General features: G+C 46.2%; 1 long non-coding RNA gene across 1 annotated transcript in view; it reads left to right on the forward strand.

Annotated features, from left to right (window-relative positions):
• LOC116994739 overlaps positions 1-18,722 on the forward strand; it is a 34,654-nt gene that overhangs the window by 6,372 nt on the left and 9,560 nt on the right. The window contains exon 2 of the long non-coding RNA XR_004417561.1: positions 16,030-16,068. This is a non-coding gene — a long non-coding RNA (uncharacterized LOC116994739). The remainder of the gene's footprint in view (positions 1-16,029; positions 16,069-18,722) is intronic.

Raw genomic sequence — 18,722 nt, forward strand, 5'->3', positions numbered from 1 at the left:
TTACTATTATTGCTCACTGCTGTTCCACACACATTGTAATTAAGTGGAAAAAATACAGACCAAATGAAAAAGAGTACAAGCCTCTCAAAACCATCTCTGCTTTAGCTGCAGCCTGACTCAGCCTTCAATTAACATTCTTTCTTAAAATAGTTTTGTTATACAGCTTTTGTTGAATCTTACATAATAGCAGACCAAATCACCACCCCAGAGCCCCATGCTGAAGAGAGGAGCTTGGCCCTGGTTTCCGGAGCACTGTCTCATCCTGTCTTTGATCCAGATGGCCTTGGGCGTGAGCTGGGTGAGCTACCAGAGGAGAGCATGCAGCACACCTGCAGCTCTGCTTTGGCGGGCACAATGAGCTGGTGCTGTCAGCAGAAGAAGTGGTCCCATTCTCCCTCACCCCAGCTCTCCATTCTGCCGGTGCTGCTGTCGGCATTTTGCTTGTGTGGCTGCTGGAGCAAATCTGGCAGCACCAACAGCTGCTGTGCAACTAAACCAGCCCCAGTGCCACCATACTGCTGTGCCAGGGGTGCTTCTGCAAAGAAGGGAGCAGGTCAGGATGGGTGGGTGGCTGGGAAGGGGCCTCAGCAGCAGCAGCAGTTTGGAGCTGCTGCAGAAGCCCCTTGTGCTGCACCCACAGGCATCCTCCCATCACCCACCAACAGCTGTGACAACCTTCCCCAAGCTGCCAGAGTGCACACTGAAGAGGAGGGAGGGACACATGGATCAGCTGGGCTTCCAAGGGACACAGGGCCACACTGGAGATGGGTCTGATTTCCTGCCAGGACCTTCAAGAGCTTAACAGCTAAGCTCCGTATCCTGCAAAGCAAAATGACAGCCCTGCCTGCATCACCAGTAATGATAATATGGAGAAATCCCTGCACAGGACTTCACTGCAGAGGGGTGTCCTTATCACTCAGTAGCAATAAAAAAAACTACCAGTATGATTTTTCCTTTGTTCTTATCGGGCCTATGTCTAACAGGTACAAAACTAGAATGAAACAAATGTGCGCGTGTGTGTGGGTAAATAAAATAGGAGTTTGTATTACAATCTCAAAAATTGATGTATGCAATGCAGGGATGAGGTGAGGAAGATACTCCCATGTCTGCTTCAATATAGGGGCGTACTTTCCATTTGAAGCCATTGCTGTCAAGTTTATGGCTCCACAAATGCTCTTTGGAGTTGTGAGAACCTTACTCCAGGACTGCACCATGCTCATGAACCAGGACGGTGAGTCAAATGGAGAGAGAACTGGGAAAAGGAGTCAGGCACATCTAAACCTACTATCACTCACCACTGCCAGCCTCAGTAAGCCAGTGATCACAGGGTGATCATAGTTCCCGCTGGGGGCAGCTCTGCTAAGTCACTGAATTTTCACTAGAGCAGCATTTGGCCTGAGGTGACGATGCACTGCACTCCTTAACCGTGAGGTCAAGCAGCCTTGCAGCTGACAGCTCACTCCTGCCTCATCCAGAGCGCCATTGCATCTGCTTGGCTTAACTCAGAGTCCCAGCCTGGTCCACCTCCAGAGCTGAAGGAGGGCTGCTCCTGCCAGTGCCCCCCTTTGCCAAGGAGCTGGGAAAATTCCTAGGGAGGACAGGAAAGCCACAGAACGGGCTCAGCTCCTCTTCCTCAGGGAGATCCTGCAGTGGCACGCAACGTGGAAAGAAGTAGGTTAATGCAAGCGAAGCCCTTTCTTGTGAATTTTGCTTTAGACTAAGAGTTACGTGTTTTGGCAGACTTTTTGATGAATAGGTCAGCAGGGTGTGGAAACATATTCTAAAGCTTTCTGCATCCTTGCACATGCTTCTAGTTGCCGGGGGTTTTGCCTACTGCTTCACTTGGAAAGGTTTAAAAGAAAATGCAAATCATAGGCAAAGAGTAGAGATGGATTTTTGTGCATACTTTTGGCACAGATTTTAGTCATTCCTTTGTCATTTGTGAAACAACAATAGGAAAACCTACTCAGCTGTGTATGATATGAAACAGTTTCTCTGTTTACAAATGGAAAAAAATATCCCATCACAACCTGCTACATGCACCTCCAGGTAGCATGCATAAATGTCCTTGGAACTTCCTTTGCCTCAGAAGGAATACAGGGTAAGCGGGAAGAATCTGGACTTTTTCACATCTTCTTCCAGAACTAGCGTTGGTAATAAAAAGATATTGCTTCATATACTTCAAAAAAGATGTGAATGTTTCTGATGCTAGGCTTTCAGAGTCAAACTTCTGCACTTGAAATATGAGAAAAATCATATGAGCAAAAGACTAAGAAACTCTTTTCAGATGTAATCCGATACACTGTCCGACAGGCTGGAATACTTAAAATCATTTTCAACCAATGACATGTCAAGACATGCCTGCTTTGGACACTGTTAAGACATCCAGCTCCCATATTTTACATACCCTCCTAATTACATTCATATGTTCAGTTTCATATTTGACCTCTCTTTTGCAACAGAGTGCCAAGGAAAGCACTCCACCTCCTAGGTCTCATATAGGAATTAAGCTGGGGAATGTGGAGGATTCATGATTGTTTTATTCCTCAAACATGCACCAATAAGCAGTAAGCTAAATAAAAATGTTATTTAAAAACCCAATACAAATGTGCACTTTAAAATTTAAAGTACGCTCTGGACTCTTTCTCTTGGCCTTGTTTTTTGGAGCACTTTGGTCTTCACACCTCTAATGCTTCCTTCTTCATCTGGCAGCTCACCAGCTACCAGGTTTCAGCTTCTCATTATTTGGAGAAAAAGACTATTTGCACAAAAATTGCAACATTCCAGAGGGAGAAATTGGTTTATTTTGGTTGCTAGAACTTTTGAGACTGAATCCAGTAGGTTCAGATTTCCAGTGCACTGGGAATGGCTTTAAATGAAATCCCATGGAAACACTGACCAGAAGATACCAGCTGAGAGAAGTACACTATTTTCTTCTCTCCCCTAAATTCCCTAAGAAGCCAAAGCCAAAAATCACATCACTGTCAGCAAGAAGACGATTGGAAAACCTGATAAATGTGATTGTTTGGTGTGAAATGTACATGCTTTAAAAGCATGTTATCAAAGAGAAAAAGATCTGAAGGCACAGTCATTCCTGAATGGTAGCCTTTGGACCGTTGCTGTTGTTTTGGTGAAGGAAACAGCAACGGTGCCTGAAAGAGCAAAGTGACTGGCAGCCTGCACCCCAGCTTGTTCTCAGGCAGGACAATGTTTTTCCTGAGTGCAGTCCACAAGGCTGGATCACAGGCCCTCAGCCTTCAGCACATCAAGATTTCCATATTCAAGACAATGCATCTGCGATATTTTGGGTGAACTGTACCCTCTGTATACGTTGTCTGGGCAGTCAGGTTTAAGTATCATGCTGCTCTGCTCTCCTTTAGCACTGTTTTTGCAACCTTTTTTGTGGAGAGAGAAGAGTAATCCTCATGTAAAAATAATAGTATTGCAGATCTAGACAGCAGATGGTGTTATTAAATACCTGGGCAAAGTCTAAGGTTATAACGCTCTAACAATTAACAAGTTGTATTGTCTATCACTTAATGGGTAACCTCCTCGTGTGGGATGTTTGCAAGGCTGAGCAGACTGGCAAGTGGTATCTTGTCCAAGCCCAGATAACTCTTCCAGTTAAACAAATATTTGACAACTATTCTCTTGCATAAATTTGTTGCTACTGATGTGTTGGATAAAAATAATATGATTCCATTTAATTTCCTAAATGATCCCTTTTTTAACCGACAACATTAGGTCTTAACTAGACGGTAACAATTTGAGTGCTTATTGATAGTTGCCTGGCATATAAGGTAATTTATAGGAACACAGAGAGACAAATCCTTAGGGGATGTAAATCATTGTGAGTCTTCTGCAAAGTATGCCTCTGACTGGCTCCCCAAGGCACTGTGCCCATGAGGTGTGCTTACCAGCCAGCTTTTGTTGTCCACAGATGTCTTCCACCATGGCACATGTTTTTTCCTACTCATGGGTCCACTGTCCTAGGAATTCACACATTTATCCCCATTGATGAAGTTGAAATTGAACTTTGGTAATATGTGTCAAGGCTGTTCTCATTGCATGATCTAATAAAATTTTCAGGCAGAGTTCCCTGTAAGGATTAATTTCATATTCTAACAACCGCACTTTATCACTGTTTCCCTTGGTATTTGCCTAGCCTTCTCTGAACTTTACCTCTCAGCTGATAGGTGACAATTTCACTTCTTTAATGGCACTCCCAGGTGTGAGAGAAACATTGTCTATCTGCTCATTTACCTATTTCTTCCGCAGATGTTTTTTTCGGGCCAGTACCTCTTAGGAAGTTTGCCCAGGCCAGCTGCCCAGGCCACCCTGTTAAACAGCCACAGCCATTCCTGCCAATACAGGTTATATTTTTGCTTGAGCAGAGCAGCTAGATCCTGTTAGAATGCCTTACTCTCAATAAGGCTGCCCTTCTGAAGTGAAGCCTTCTCTTCTGACATTGCCTTCTTTTGGAAGCATGGGCAAGAACATCTGCATCACTTTCAGAGATGTGGAGCCCTCCATAATCTCTTCTGGCCCTTCAAAGAAACCATGCATTGCTCTTTGGGCCAGATCCTGGCTTTCATTTCATTACTGTATAGTGGCAAGGTGGGAGGCTAAAGAAGAGTCCTGTCACTGCCAATAGTTTCACACAGTACTTTTCCTCAACAGTAATTGTTCTCCTGCTAGGATCCATGAACTTGAGAACAAAGTACATTTTATTATTTACAAGGGTTAGATGACAAATACAAACAGATGGTGTGAAGATGACTCCTAATGCATAGTGATCAAGGAATTTAATATTCATGGGTAAAGGCCTGGAAGATTAAGTAAACAGATTCAAATGTGCAGAGGAAAGTATCTTCTAACAATGCATAAAGTCAGCATGGCCTTTTTTGCCCTTTTACCGCTTGGCTCAGGGCAATTAACATAAAGGAAAAGACTGGCCGATTTTCCAGTCTTCTTCAAGCATCCAGCTTGATCCTTTATAAGGAAGCCCTCAGCAGGAATTTTTGCAGTGCAAAAAAAAAACCCTTTTATTTTACTGTTGAAGAGGGCTGCAAAGCCTGAGCGTGCTCCAGTGTGCTGCAGCTGCCCTTATGTAAAGCAGTTTTACCTGAATGACAGTGCTGTTTTAGCTGGGACTGGTCGGATGACTTACGGTTACTCACCAGAGCAAGGGTTGTGCCACTGGAGTCTCACCACACCACTTCATTGCTAATGATACTGCTCGTGGCAGAAGCTGGGATTTCACTGGTGCTGTTTTCACATGCAGTCATCTTGCAGAGGCAATTTCAACACTGATGAATATTACGAGTCAGGTCCTCAGTATGAATCATCCTGTCCTTCCAGATGACTTTTTCTTTCTGTTGTTTACATCAGAGGCAGGGAATTTTGATGCTTTTTTATGCCTGTGACTAAAGGAGTATTTCGTATGGGAAGCGATTTCCAAACTCTCTTAAGTTATCCCTCTGTATGTTTCCTTTTGTTGTTGTTTTTAGTCCTTTTGAGCATAGTCAGATAGTGAGATGATTCTAAGGTACTACTGACTGAGGGCTGAATGCACATCAAGAAAGGAAAAGCAGGGGAAAGGATTTGTTAACCCATGTTTGGGCTGGACTGTGCCCAAAAGTTTGCTCTTAAACTTTGATTTTCGTTATCCAGATCAGGTTGTCGAACAGATTCTGTAGGACTCGGTCATCTCATTGACTTAGATGATGACTCAGTCCCAGAAAGGTGTGCCCATGGAATCAGGAGCAGGACAACAGATCTGAGGTGTCTGTCCCCCTGCCTTCTCTTGAAAAAGCCCCTTGCCAGTGCAATAGTCAGGATTTCACAGCCTGCAGAGAGATGGGGTAAATAAGGGATGGGGTAAGGCTGGAGAATGGTTGAGCTCCAAGCTGCATGTGCAAAGGAGGGTGGAAAGCTGCCCATGAATGTGAGCTCTGCCCCTAGCACTCCACCACTCTTGCTCCAGGAGGAAAGATGATACCCCAGGCTCAAGGAAAGGAACCGCTGTTTGTCTGCTCTATTTTCATCCCCCTTCAGTAGATGTAGCCACCACAGCTATTCTTATGGCAGCCTATCAAGTTTCTGAAGACATCAGGCACCTCTTTCTTATGATCCTGCTTCTCTGCCATGCTTTCTCCACAGCACCTGGCAGCATCCTGGAAATGGTATCTGGTACCTGAATCCTTTTAAAGGCTGTCATGTGAGGAAATGTTTATTGCCGTGACTCCAAGGCTCAGATTTCCAGAGGGCCAAACTGCTGCACAAGTAAGTCATGCTGCTCACAGTAGCAGGGGCACAGCATCTCCATGTCTGGTATCCTCTCATAAATTTGCCTGACTCTGTGGATGCATTTGGTTGATATGGCTGTGCAAGCTGGGATACAGCCCAAGATATGCCGCAGAGAAACCTGCCCTGTGAATAAGAGCCTTTGTTAAGATGGATCCCATCTGTACATGATTTCATCAGCTCCATGAAATGTACAGGACATTCATATGGTGAAATAGGCAGCCTCCCTGTTCCAAGAGAGAAAAACCCTTCTGTCTGCTTTTCCACAGGAGACTGTTGCCATATGAGGAGGTGAAACCTTCTGTGATGCTGTTGTGCTCTTAACCACAGAATGGGACAAGCACTGTGACCATACTAACATCATCAGGAAAATAATGTGCATGGGGAGGCATCAAAAGCACACCCAAAAAATTGGCATTGCCCTCTCCTTTGCCTTCTTTTCCTTAAATATGGAGCTGCTTAAAGCAGCATAAATACAATTCAGGCCAGCTAACAAGCAGTCCACAGTGCTGAAATACTCCTGCCGTCCAAGCCAGCTCCCTGCCAGCAATTTCATTTACCATATGTTTGGTGTGGTTTTTGGCAGAGTCAGCCTGAGGATTTTTTTGGGCAGGCCTGTAAAACAGTTTTTCCCTGCCTCCACCCAAACGTGAGCAGGTCCTGTCTGTCACCATCATACTGCTGTGCAGGGTCAGCCTGGATGTTTTGGACAAAATTAGTCAGAGGGGCCTCTGGAAAAAAGCCTAAAGAGGACTGATTCATTTTCCATAAGAGAATTTGTATTAAGGACACAGTAGGAAGATGAATTCTTCAGCATCACACCCAGCCGCTGTTATAGCTGCTTTTCCCATCGTGCAGTAATATCCCCAGGGGTCACTGCTGTAATCACTGAGTGCTTTCTTGCTGGAGAGGCAGCTTGAGCAGGCTGCAAACAGCAGCAAAGGTAGATCCCAACAGGAGCAGGGAGAAAGAGCAGTACCCAGCAGCAGTCCACCAATAAAGCATTTCTGCAGACGCCTCATTTTTCAGGTTTGGTTTCTGTTTCTTTGCTGTGAGCGTCTGCTAGGTTTGCAGAGGAAGCTGCTGAGCCAGGGCAGCCCGTGCTGGCCTGTGTCTGCAGCCTCAAAGCCCAGGTCATGGCAGGGGTGGCTCCTGCTCTCCCCCTGGGTGGCAGCTCAGCCGCCCAGTGCGATGTTGCCAGGTAAGAAGGCTGACAGGTTTCCCAGGGAAGGAAACGGGAGGGTTGGGTACACTCTGGGAAGGATTAGCTCACGTGGGTGCCGGTAAGGAGCAAACCTGGCAGGATTAGGATGCTTTTCTCCAGGCATTGGATCTGGTGTCAGGGATGGCTTGCTGCAGCCTGTCTGCACATCACGCTTCTGCTGCCTGTGGCAGGGCTGCCCAGCTGGGGCACAACCAAAGCAAACTGTGGCATGGGGAAGGCTGTTCTGATAAACAGCACTGGTGCTAATGCACCTGAACAGACCAGCTGCAGCAGTGCAGTCCTGCCAGGTGGGATGGAGGTGTTGGGCAATGCTGGAGAATCAAACTGGGGTACAGTGCCCCTTATCCCAGGATGAGCTATCCAGGCATACATTCTGGCTGGTGTGATTCAGCTATGGCCCAGGACAAGTCTAGCTGACTCAGAAAAAAAAAAAAAAAGGGAATTGAAACCCACATCCCTGTCCTTTTTTAAGCAGATCCCAGAAGTTGGGAAGCTGTGTCTAGCTGCCTCTTTCTTTCCTGCCCCATGCTCAGAGCACATATTCTCAGAGGAATAGCAGTATTTCACAGAGACAAGGCATGTTCACCCAGCAGAGGAGCTTTGCAAAAGAGTCATAGGTTGTCTGTTTAACAGACACTGTTCTTTAACTTGCTGACCTTAGGGAACGTCTCTGCCAGGTAGGCCCTCCAAGCAAAGATGAAAAAAACCCAATAGCCTGCAGGGTTACGATTCCTCCCTCCCTTTCTGCTGAATTAATTGGCCAGGCACTCTGTCCCCTCTGGAGGAAGGCATTGGGATTTGGTCTTACTTCTAAATTTCTGTTCTGTGAAGCAGCATGTCTGATCATCCTGATTCACCCTGGAACTAAGATGTGGAATTTGGCTTGATACCCATTGGAAGGAAATTTAAATATTCATGCCTATAGCAATTTCTTTTGCAGACTACTCCAGCAAGCAAATGTGTCCCAGCTGGGATACCTGCTGTGCACAGCATGGGCAGGAGCATCTCTTTCCCTGCCTGCCTCATCTTGTCCAGCTCCGGCCTATCTTGGGGCTGCTCCTGAAGGCACCCGACCTACATGCCGTAGGACTGGCATATGTGCCAAGGAAGCTTCCGTGCGCCCACAGAAGGGCTGGGGGTGTCCCCGAGTGGGGACCTGCGGGGCAATTCTGGCTGAGTCAGCCAGAGGAGCGCTGCGGCTGCTCTGGGCACAGCCGCTTCTCGCCCTCCTCCCCCGAAGTCACAAGCTGGCCTTTAATCAGCGTTAGCTGAGCGCTGGGAGCTGTCAGCATGGCTTTTGTTGCGCTGATGTGTCTTTGGTGCGGCAGGGCCGGGGTGTTAACCCGGCGGTGACTCAGCGCACAGCCCATCGCACAGCCCTACCTGGAGTGTGGGAGCGCTGCGGGCAGCGCAGGGAGCGCCGCGGGATCGCCGGCGCTGCCACGGGCAGGGATGCAGAGCCTCTCTCTGCCCTGTTCCCAGTTAGGGAGAAACTCTTGCAAGTTTCACAGACCTTTCCAGCTAAGGCAAACAAAAGGGAAATTCATTCTGAGTGGGGGAACTGGCATCAGTAAATAGTGAGGGCATTGCTAAATGCGAGTGGCTGGTTGCTTTCCTGCAGAAGCAGAGGTGGGCAAGGGCAAGCTTAGAAAAGACGGGAAAAGCGGCAGGGCAAGGGCAGGGATCTCTGCAGAGAGAACTCGGCAGATAAAAGGCAAAAGAACAAAGGGAGAGACGCTGGGGAAATATGACTGAGCAGATGCATTGCTTATCTGCTCCCGCATCAAGTACAATTCCTGTGTGTAAACCAAAAGCAATGACTAACCCAAAGCCAAGGACTGGCCTGTGGGAAGGGGGTTGTGCTGCTGTAATCAAAGGGCCAAAGTTAAACAATTTTAGTTAAAGCATTGCACACGTGAGCTGCTGATGGAATAAAAAAAAAAAAAATCTGGCTTTATGGCTTCCAATGAGATATAAACACGGTGGCTTCCTGGTGCAAAGTGCTGATCCTGTACAAATGCATGCTTCCATTTGTTCAGAAATTGTTGACAAGTGTGCTGGCTGCCTTTATGCTGGATAAGGCACGGTTTGTCTTCCAACAGGTGGTTTAATGCCAGGGGGAAAAAAATTGAGAGCCAGAATAAGCACATGGTGCAGAATTTTGGCTCTTCCAGCAGAAATGTGCCTAGGAGTTCACAAATAATCCTGATCAATCTCATCCTGGGTACTGCCACTTGTCTTAATTTTCATTTAACTCAAAACAATTTTGGTTTAATTGGCTATTTCAGTTGAATATATGTCAGTACAGTAGCTCTTAGGTCCCAATATAACTAATTTTCCAAGGCAATGCAAATGGCAAGAGAAATGGTGCTCATGATTCTTAGAGCATTAACGCATGCATTTGACAAACACCTTCACCTGTATTAGGTGCTAGAGGATCCCCATGGTGTGTGGGGTGAGTAGAGAGACCTTTCCATGAGGTGCAGGGGCCAGGCAAGGGGTTTGGGCAGATGAGAGATCCACGGCAGGAGCCAGTGAGAGCATGGCAGGGAGCTGGCAGGTGGGAGTGGCAGATACCTTCCAGCCCCTGAGTGGGATGGAAACCTCCTTCCCCGGGTTTATTGCTGCAAGCCGCTCGCCTGCTCACTCACCCTAACCTGCCCTCACCTGGGGTTTGAACTAGCACGTCTGGCCGAATTTTTGAGATGACTGAATGAGTGTTTGTTTCTGCCACCTCCGGGAGAGGAGCAGTGCAGACAAATGTAGGCGGCAACATCTTCAAATTACAGCTTAATCCACAGCAGCTCATGAGTCAGGGCTGTGACTCACAGGCAGAGACAACTTGGCGTGAGGGGCACGCAGCTCCTGCCCTGAGTGCCTGCCCTGCCTGCAGACAGTGCAGGCTGCACACATCTGCCCGCCCAGCGCCAGCCCTGCCAGCTGTGCTGCTGCAGGAGCAGCTGCTGCAGTCCGGGCACCGCAGCCTCCTGCTACAGCCAGGGGTTCCAGCAGCAGTGCAGGCCGTGGGGACATGTGTCACTTCTGTGGCCAACCCTGAATAAATTACTGACTGTGTGGCCTGGAGACCCACGTGTCCTCTAAATCCTCTAAACTGTGTTTCCAGAGCAAAAGGAGGGTGGAGACGTGTTTTTATACGACTGTGTTGGTTCAAATAACTGTTTAGACATAAAAATCAACTCCCACACATCCTGCAGCTACTTGAGGTTTTACTTTTTCTTTCACTCTGAGAGAGATTAGCCTTTGGTGACTGAAGATCAAGAGTATTTCTACCTGTACAAGTAAGTCTGTTGCTGCTCAGAGGAAGTGGGCTTTCTGTGAAGGTCTGATTTTAGGTGAACCAATGTTTTCAGCTGCATCAGTGTTCCAGGCATTAAAGGCAACCCTGCATTTTAAATGCGTTGCATGCTCAAAAAAACTGTCTACCCTAGGCCAGTCCCAAGGCATGAATATTAATGAAAGAGTTTCCCCACATGAACAACATGTACTGTCACATGCCTTATGCCTGCCTCGAATTTAAAATAGCCTGGTGCAGCCATAGGGAAGTCTCATGTCACTGTAACTCCACATCAACTGCAGGTACATGCTGTGGGTGATATTGTTCTGCTGGGATGCATTTCCAAGTAGCTTCCAGAACAGCTCTCCTGTGGAGACTGGACTTGATCTGGGCTGAGTATGATTGGACTTTGAGGACTCCAGGCATGCTGGCTTGGGTGCACAGGGGCAGAGCTGTTTGTCTCACTGTTTCCACATGGCTGCTTTATTTTTAACTGCCAGGACTGAATTTCCCAAAAGGACTGCATCCTCACAGACAACAGGATATTAAATTTAAGTGACAGATTTCCGCACTGGTCACTTTTTTTCCAAAATCCTCAGAGACCAGGGTGGCTCTCAGAGCAAATGTGCCGAGAATGGGTGCCTCATGCACCACATCTCCTGTCTCACGGGCCAGTGTCCCTTCTGTATCCTCCCCTGGGAGGGGAAGGGCAGGCCAATCAAAGAAGCCTCTCTGGCATTTTGTCTGAGTTATGAAAAGCTGATAGCTGGGAAGTTTCTTCTGTGTTTTGTCCTTTGAAGGGACATGTTTAGTGTCACTGCCTTGCTTCAGACACCTGCCATATGTGGTGTTGAGAGCAGCTCTAAGTGGGACAGTGAGGTTTCGTTTGTGTCTCTGAGGAAACCTGTCTTTTATTCCCAGCACACTGGCATTGCTGTGCTCTCCTTCTCTGAGCTCCGACTTGCAAACCTGTCCATTGCTCCCTGCATATCTGCACTTCACAGGCATCATTGCTTTTAACCAGCCTCTGCCTTTCCAGCCTGTGCCTCCATGGAGGCCTGGCCATTGGCAGGGTGGGAGCAAGCTCAGTGCTGGGTATTCCTCAAGGCATTCTTGCTTTGTCCCTTTCCCATAGGCATTTGTCCCAAGCTGGCTATCACTTCTTTGAAGTCTAGCATACAGTAAGTGTGTTTACTTAGAATAGGGAAGTAGGAAAATACTAATGGTGAGCAAACTGACTGAGGAGGCAAACCTCTCCACTTCTCCTTTTGGATGTTTTCCCAGCTCATAGAAGTATCTCGTTGAGCCTGACTCAGCCTGTGTCAACAGATCAGCAACGACTGGCAGAGACATCCCCCATCACATCTCCCTCCACCACTCCCCCCGTGCCAGCCTGCAGTGGCTGGAGGCAGGGAGGGTCTGGCTGGGGTGGTTCCTGCTTCCCTCAACACAAAGAACATGCTGGCTTCAACAAAAAGGGTGAGGCTGCCCCTGTGTTTCCGTGGCATGCAGTGAGTGACTGGCATTGCCACACTTTCATTACCTCTTTTGTACTCTGCAATATTAATATCCCTTCCTCTTCTTCTCCCTCTGCCCTCCAAAGGTTCACCAAATTTGGGAAGGAGGGGTGAAAGGAGTTGTGCCCTTTGCTGCTGGGCTGTGCTTTCCTGCCACCCCTACCTACCCTTGGTGGAGTACAGGCAGCAGCACTGTGGGATGGATAGGCAGCCAGTGTTTGTGCCTGGGGCTTGCTCCCATTGGGGGCACCTTCCAGGCCTCCTTCCACACAGCTACTTCTTTCAAGCTGTTTCTGAAGTTTCAGATGGGCTCAGAGGAATTGCAACCAAAGTACTTGGGAGATGTTGCAACGGGACATTTTGTTATAGTGAAAACTGCTTTCCTTCTTCCCCTCTCAAACTTCTTGCTCATGCCCAGCCCAGTTCAGGGGCTGCATGGCGGCTCACATCTGGGACCAAGTTAAAAATAATTTACCTTTTGGGTTATTTTCCAGCCACATAATTTCCTTGATCCCCTTCAAGTGAAAGCACTGCATGGGAAGGGAGCAGGAGTGGGGCACTCACAGCATGGGTGGCCCCCAGAGGAGATGTGGGTATGGGGAGGGACTTCTCTATGCTCCCACAGATGCCCACTCATAAAACCAGTCCTTGGAGGTTTTTAAGGCAGGCTGCAAGAGGCTGAGATCACACCCATTAATTGTTCCCTTTGCCTGCTCTTCTCTTGCCTGATTACAGGTTGTCTAGACTGGGAAGTGCAGGTTTTGCTCTTGGAGCATGATCAGAATAAGGTGCAACATGCTGTCCTCCCTGTGGTGGAAAAGGGATGTCAATGCCTGCTCAAGGAGGCTTGCTTTCTCTTTTGGCTTGGGCTGGCTTTAGATCTGCCATCGCCTGGTGCAGGGAGAGGATGGGGCAGTCCCAGCCTACACAGCACCCACTTTGCAGGTAGGGCTTGGATCTCCAGGCCCTGAAAAATGACTCAGTGTGGATCAGAAAGTGGTGGTGTTAAACACCAGTCGCTTCAAAGCTGTTGTCAGTTGGTAAGAAAATAATTTAAAATTAAACCAGTTCTGAAACTATCTACCACAAGTGGTTACAAGCCTGGGTGTTGTAAAACTGGACCGTTTCCTCTTTTCCTCACAACGATCGTGTCCTTGATTCCTCCTTTAGGCTGCTTTGGCAATTCTTGCACAGTAATAAAAAGGCATGACACAGCATATGTTTTGTGGCTCACCTTGCCAAACAAAATTACAATGTTAGTGTAGCTCCTTTGCCTTTGCATAATGAACTCTACAAAGAAGCTGGAGAGAGGCTAAGCATCTGTGCCAAGATAAAAGCAAAAACAAGAAGTACAAAGGTCTGGTTTAAAGCAGTCTCAGTTTAAAGTAATTCTTTTAAAATGACTTATCTTGAAACTATTACAGACAGGGAAAGTCATATAGTTTCTAAATGGCTGTTATGTTCTAAGTCTGCAGCTTCATTGCTTAGATTAAGAAAAAATAGATGCAACTTTGAGAGCTCATGAACGTGTCACAGCAGAATATCATCTGCACAACACGTGCTGGGGCCAGGAGGAAGTGGGCTGCAAAGGATCTGCTTATTCGCCCTTCCTCAGGCTGGATGGTCATTATTTGCATTTTTAATAGCATTCAGGACAATGTTTATATCATGGTAATTACACTGACTGACAACAAGGGGAATTTGGTGTGTGGGCAGGAGGTTGTTTGAGAGAGCGGTGCCCAGTCATGCTGCCTTTTTCATCACCTTACGGTCACCCCTCAGGGAACAGAAATGGAAGCATGAACCTCACTGGCAAGTCCAATGGAAGGGAAGGATTTCCGTGAAGAGTACTCTGATGACAGAGTAAAGGGGAAATCCCTCAGCCTATGGATCTGCTAAATCTGTTTCAGGAAAAAGGCAAAAAGCTGCCCCAACAAGCATACTGCATTTATGCCACTACATACCTCTGTTAGTAGCTGAAATTGGATTCAGGCAGACTGAGTGGCTCAAATACTAAACATTTCAGATCAGAACCTACCTCAATAATGACAGACAAAACTCCCAGCAAAAGATCCAGCACACAGTTTCTGGAAATCCAACTAAGGGGAATTAAGGGGAAATTAAGGAGAAAAAGAAGAGAAAAAGGAAAAGAAATGGCTGAGGAAAATTTTGTCATTGGCTCTGGCAGGGCATCCAAATCTTGCCTATCATAAATGAGATCCAGTCATTTGACAGGTATTAGATCTGTTCATGCTTTAATCACACTGAAATATCACCTGCTTATCCCAACCCTTTTTTGCCTAGATCACCTCTGTGTTCATTGTGAAATACTGTGGGTGACTTTAGATAGCATTTGCTAATGATATAAGAGTTGAGCCAACAGCTCTCTTTTTTGGTAAGAAATAGCATCAAGGAAAACAAATTAGTTACTTTTAGATAACACAGACAAGTGAAATCTCCAAATAGAGTGGGCAGGTAAGTCAGTGCTTGAAGAACAGCAAGAGGTGGCATCAGTGTGGAGGGAAATGTGACCAAATCTGTAAAGCAGCTCTGTGTCTGACAATACTCATCTTGCATAAAGCACCCTGAGGTGCCCTTCCAGCTCTCTGTAGGCACAATTTCCATGGGGTGTGTCAAAAGTAACTTCAGCCCCAGGCCATCTCACCATGGTCCATATGTCCTTGGAGACAGAGGGAACACCTCCATGGCGCTGGCCATGGCCCTGGAACAGCACACCAAGGAGGTGGCCAGATCACAGCAGGAAAGAGTCAGAGATGCTGCCCATCGAGACATGCTCAGCTCATTCCCTGCACAAAGCAAAGAAGACACAAACACCAACCCCTAGTCTTCAGCCCAGCACGGCTCTGCAGGTGAGCACATCTCCCTTGGAGGCAGGGATGGCTTTGAAGATGCTCTCTGGTGTCCACACAGAATTCATGGGTCAGCTTCAATGCTTCTGGGCATCGGTGACCCATTTTGGATGATTGCTGCTATTTTTATGGTGGTGGGTGTTTGGCAGCAGTGGCTCTGAGCCAGCTCGGTCTGCTGCTGCACCCTGAGTGCAGGGCTCACTCCTGAGGTGCAACTGATGGCATAAAGCTTCCAGTAAATCAAGTGGCTCACAAAAGCATGAGTGGCTGCTTTCACAATGTGATCAAAATTACCAAGAGTAAACATTTCAAATGTTCAATAATTTACACCACTACCTGTACTTTAAAGTACCTTTCCCCATTTCACTCCCTTAACCTTATGGGATTCTTCCCATGTTCTTGAAGCCATTTCCTTCCTCACTTCAGCTGTTGCTGCAGCTGAACACTCAGGTAATAAATAAAAGTACTGTGAGATTGTGCTGGGGATGAAAAATGTAGTGCTATTTATTATAAAATCATCTGGGCAGGCAGCTGATCTTAGCATGCGCCCTGCATCCTTTCAAAATCAAGACAATTTGTAAAGTACTATTGCAAAATTTGGTTTATATTCCAGCTCACTTCTGATGATTCTTATTTTTATGAAAGCATTTTCAAATGCATTTTCAGTTAGGTTTTTTCCATGCTGGCTTTTCACTCTAAGCAATGTTACCAAAGCAGAACCTTACCTTCAGAGTTTAGTTTTGAAAGGTTCTAAATGCAAATTTGGAACTACTATTGCACATTACTAAGCTGTTTGTTCTTATTTTTCTTAACTAGGACTTACTTTCTCTCCAGCATTCTTCAGTTTCCTACAAGGTAAGCACTTTGGTGAACTTTGGTTAATTCTTAAGGATGGACATGAACTGAATTATTGGAACAAGAAAAACAGTAGAGAAGAGGTGGGGTAAATTGTTCTTCCAGCTACTTCTGCAAACATGTTAACAGTAGGATGAGTCCTGGGACTGTCTTTCAGTCCTCTCCTGGCAAAGCAGGAGATCTGAGCAGTGCAGGGTAGGTGCAAGGGTTTGGGCCACTGGGTGTTCTCAGAGGAGCAGTGGAAAGACTATCTGTTACAACATGTCTTTCCCCAGGTGAGTTACTTTTAATAGATGCTTTGTTTTAGGAAACGATGAGTTGGCACTGCTACTTTTGATTTTACTTCAGGGAAGATGAGCTGTAGGTTCAGGGGGGTTCTCTACTTCCAGTAGTGTGATTTCATTTAATCAGAGTAGGCTGATGCAAATACACCAGTTGTCTAAGCCTCTAGGTATGTATTTAGAAAATAAATACATTACCCATCCATGTCTTTACCGGGCAGCCTTTCAAATCTTCCCATCTATTTTTTCACAAGTGTTTTTAAGCATTGTACGGTCTGATCCAAAGACCAAGAGTGACCAGGAGTGTTCTCAGACTAACAAGAATTGATTCTGAATTAGACCATAAAAGAAGGATGCACTGTGACAGTGCATTTTGTAAATTTGGGGTTTTGTCCTTTTTAATGAGAAACTGGCCTTTTGAGATCCATCCAAGTAGGAGAATGTGCAGCGTCGGTGCCGTGGGCTCACTCAGCCAAACACTTGTGATCAAGAGTGTGACTTAATTCTCCCTGGGGTCTGAAGGTCTCTGCACTTTCCCAAGGAGCTCCCTATGACTCAAAGGGCAACCATGGGAGGACACGTCAGATCAACAATCACTAGACAAAGAGCAGAAATCAGACTGCTTGCAAGAATACCAGCTGTTGATGTATCATCATAGCTCTCCTACAATAGTGGAAGAGTTGTTTTCTTTTTATATGATTATATCAAGAGGAATCAGTTGTGCTTGTATGGTTGTTTGGAGCATTAAAGTCACCAGCTCCTTTAGCAACCATCCCAGCTTCTGGACAGATATCCATAGGAGCTTCGGGAGCTCTCTTTAGTTCAGGCTACCCCAGAAAGAAAAGCCATTTATACTGAATTAACTAGCTGCTGCTTCACCCCTAATGCCAAGACTTGATGTAGTGAAGCAAAACTACAGTGAAGTAATGAAATCAATAATGTTATTAAAATAACTGGCTGCAGTTACCAGACATCCTGCTGGTGAATCTCTCAGTACCTAAAGGGATGTCAGCAGGAACATGCCAGGGCCACAGATAAAAGCCAAAAGTCAACTTGCCTTCACCCCACCCAGGGAGTGTTCCCAGAACAGCAGAGGCAGGCACCCAGGGACAATCCCAGGATGGATGAGGGTCAGCTTGGGTGGGATGGCAGCAGAGAAGAGAGGATAAGCAGCTCCAAAAAGGTAGGTTTTGCATAAGAAAGCTTTTCTAGCACTAATGCAGCTAGAGTGAGACATTACCAGGAGCAGTGCACCCTGTGCACTGGAAAAAGCTGTCTGGGAAAGATTAATCTGGTCTTGAAGGCCAGATGTGTCTTGGTTGGCCATTAAGGAGCTGGAGGCTCTGGCTCATTGATGGATGCGATGAAGACAAAAGAGCTCTGCTTGGCCTGAATCCCTGTGTTTAAAAACACATTTTAGTGTCAATGCATAACTGAATAAAGAAGATTAACTATATGCTAGTAAGGCCTAAGCCTTCTTACTGTGCAAAGACCATAAAACCATCCTAAAACAGACAAACAGAACTGAGAAAGTTATTTTAATGACACACTTTTACTGTTCATGTTTTACACAAATAACACAAATATTAGCCACATCTCCTGGAAACAAGTTCATAGGCATACAATTCTAAGTGCTAAATATGCAGGGTCCTCTCTGTCTGGCTCTGTTCTGGTATTCTGTCTATGTCTTTCCCTGAACTGACTGCAGCTGCCATCTGTCTAGCTTCTTCCTGGCCATCTTTTCTGAAAATGTTTTATTCTAATTAAAACAGGGGAACTGATTTTGCAGGTGATGGTGACAAGCAACTGGTGTGAGAGTGATCTTGAAGTATTAGGAGTCATGATTTCTGGAAAAGGAGGCAGAGCAAAAGGCCCCTCAAAGACAAAACAGTGGACTTTGAGACAGACTTTAACTCACAGTGCTAGTACACACAAGCCCAGAGTAACAAATCCAAGGCAGAAAGAACATTTGGGAAGTTGGCAGTGCCCTAAGGAGGTCATACGAAAGGCACATAACTGTTGTGAGCCTCTGTACTGGGACAACTTAGCACAAGTACAGGGGGAAGATGGTAAGGTATCAACTGGCTAAGTCATGAGCTCCTCATTAGTTTCAAAAGTGCAGAGGAAGCACATAGAAAGTGGAACTAGGTCACGTTAGTGAGTATGAAAGAGCAGCATAAGCGTGGAGGAACAACATGAAGATGTAAGTGATGCAACAAACAGTGGGCGTGAAGTGTATGTACTAATAGCAGCAGGAGAGCCAAAGAAAGAGCTGGGTTTCACAAACACAAGCAGACACTGAGCTGATGATGTCAAATATCAAAAGTGTTTGATATTTTTTCCTTCGGTTTTTCCTCAAAAGTGTCCCATTTA

This window comes from Catharus ustulatus, chromosome 3, assembly GCF_009819885.2.
Source record: "Catharus ustulatus isolate bCatUst1 chromosome 3, bCatUst1.pri.v2, whole genome shotgun sequence".
NCBI lineage: Eukaryota > Metazoa > Chordata > Aves > Passeriformes > Turdidae > Catharus > Catharus ustulatus.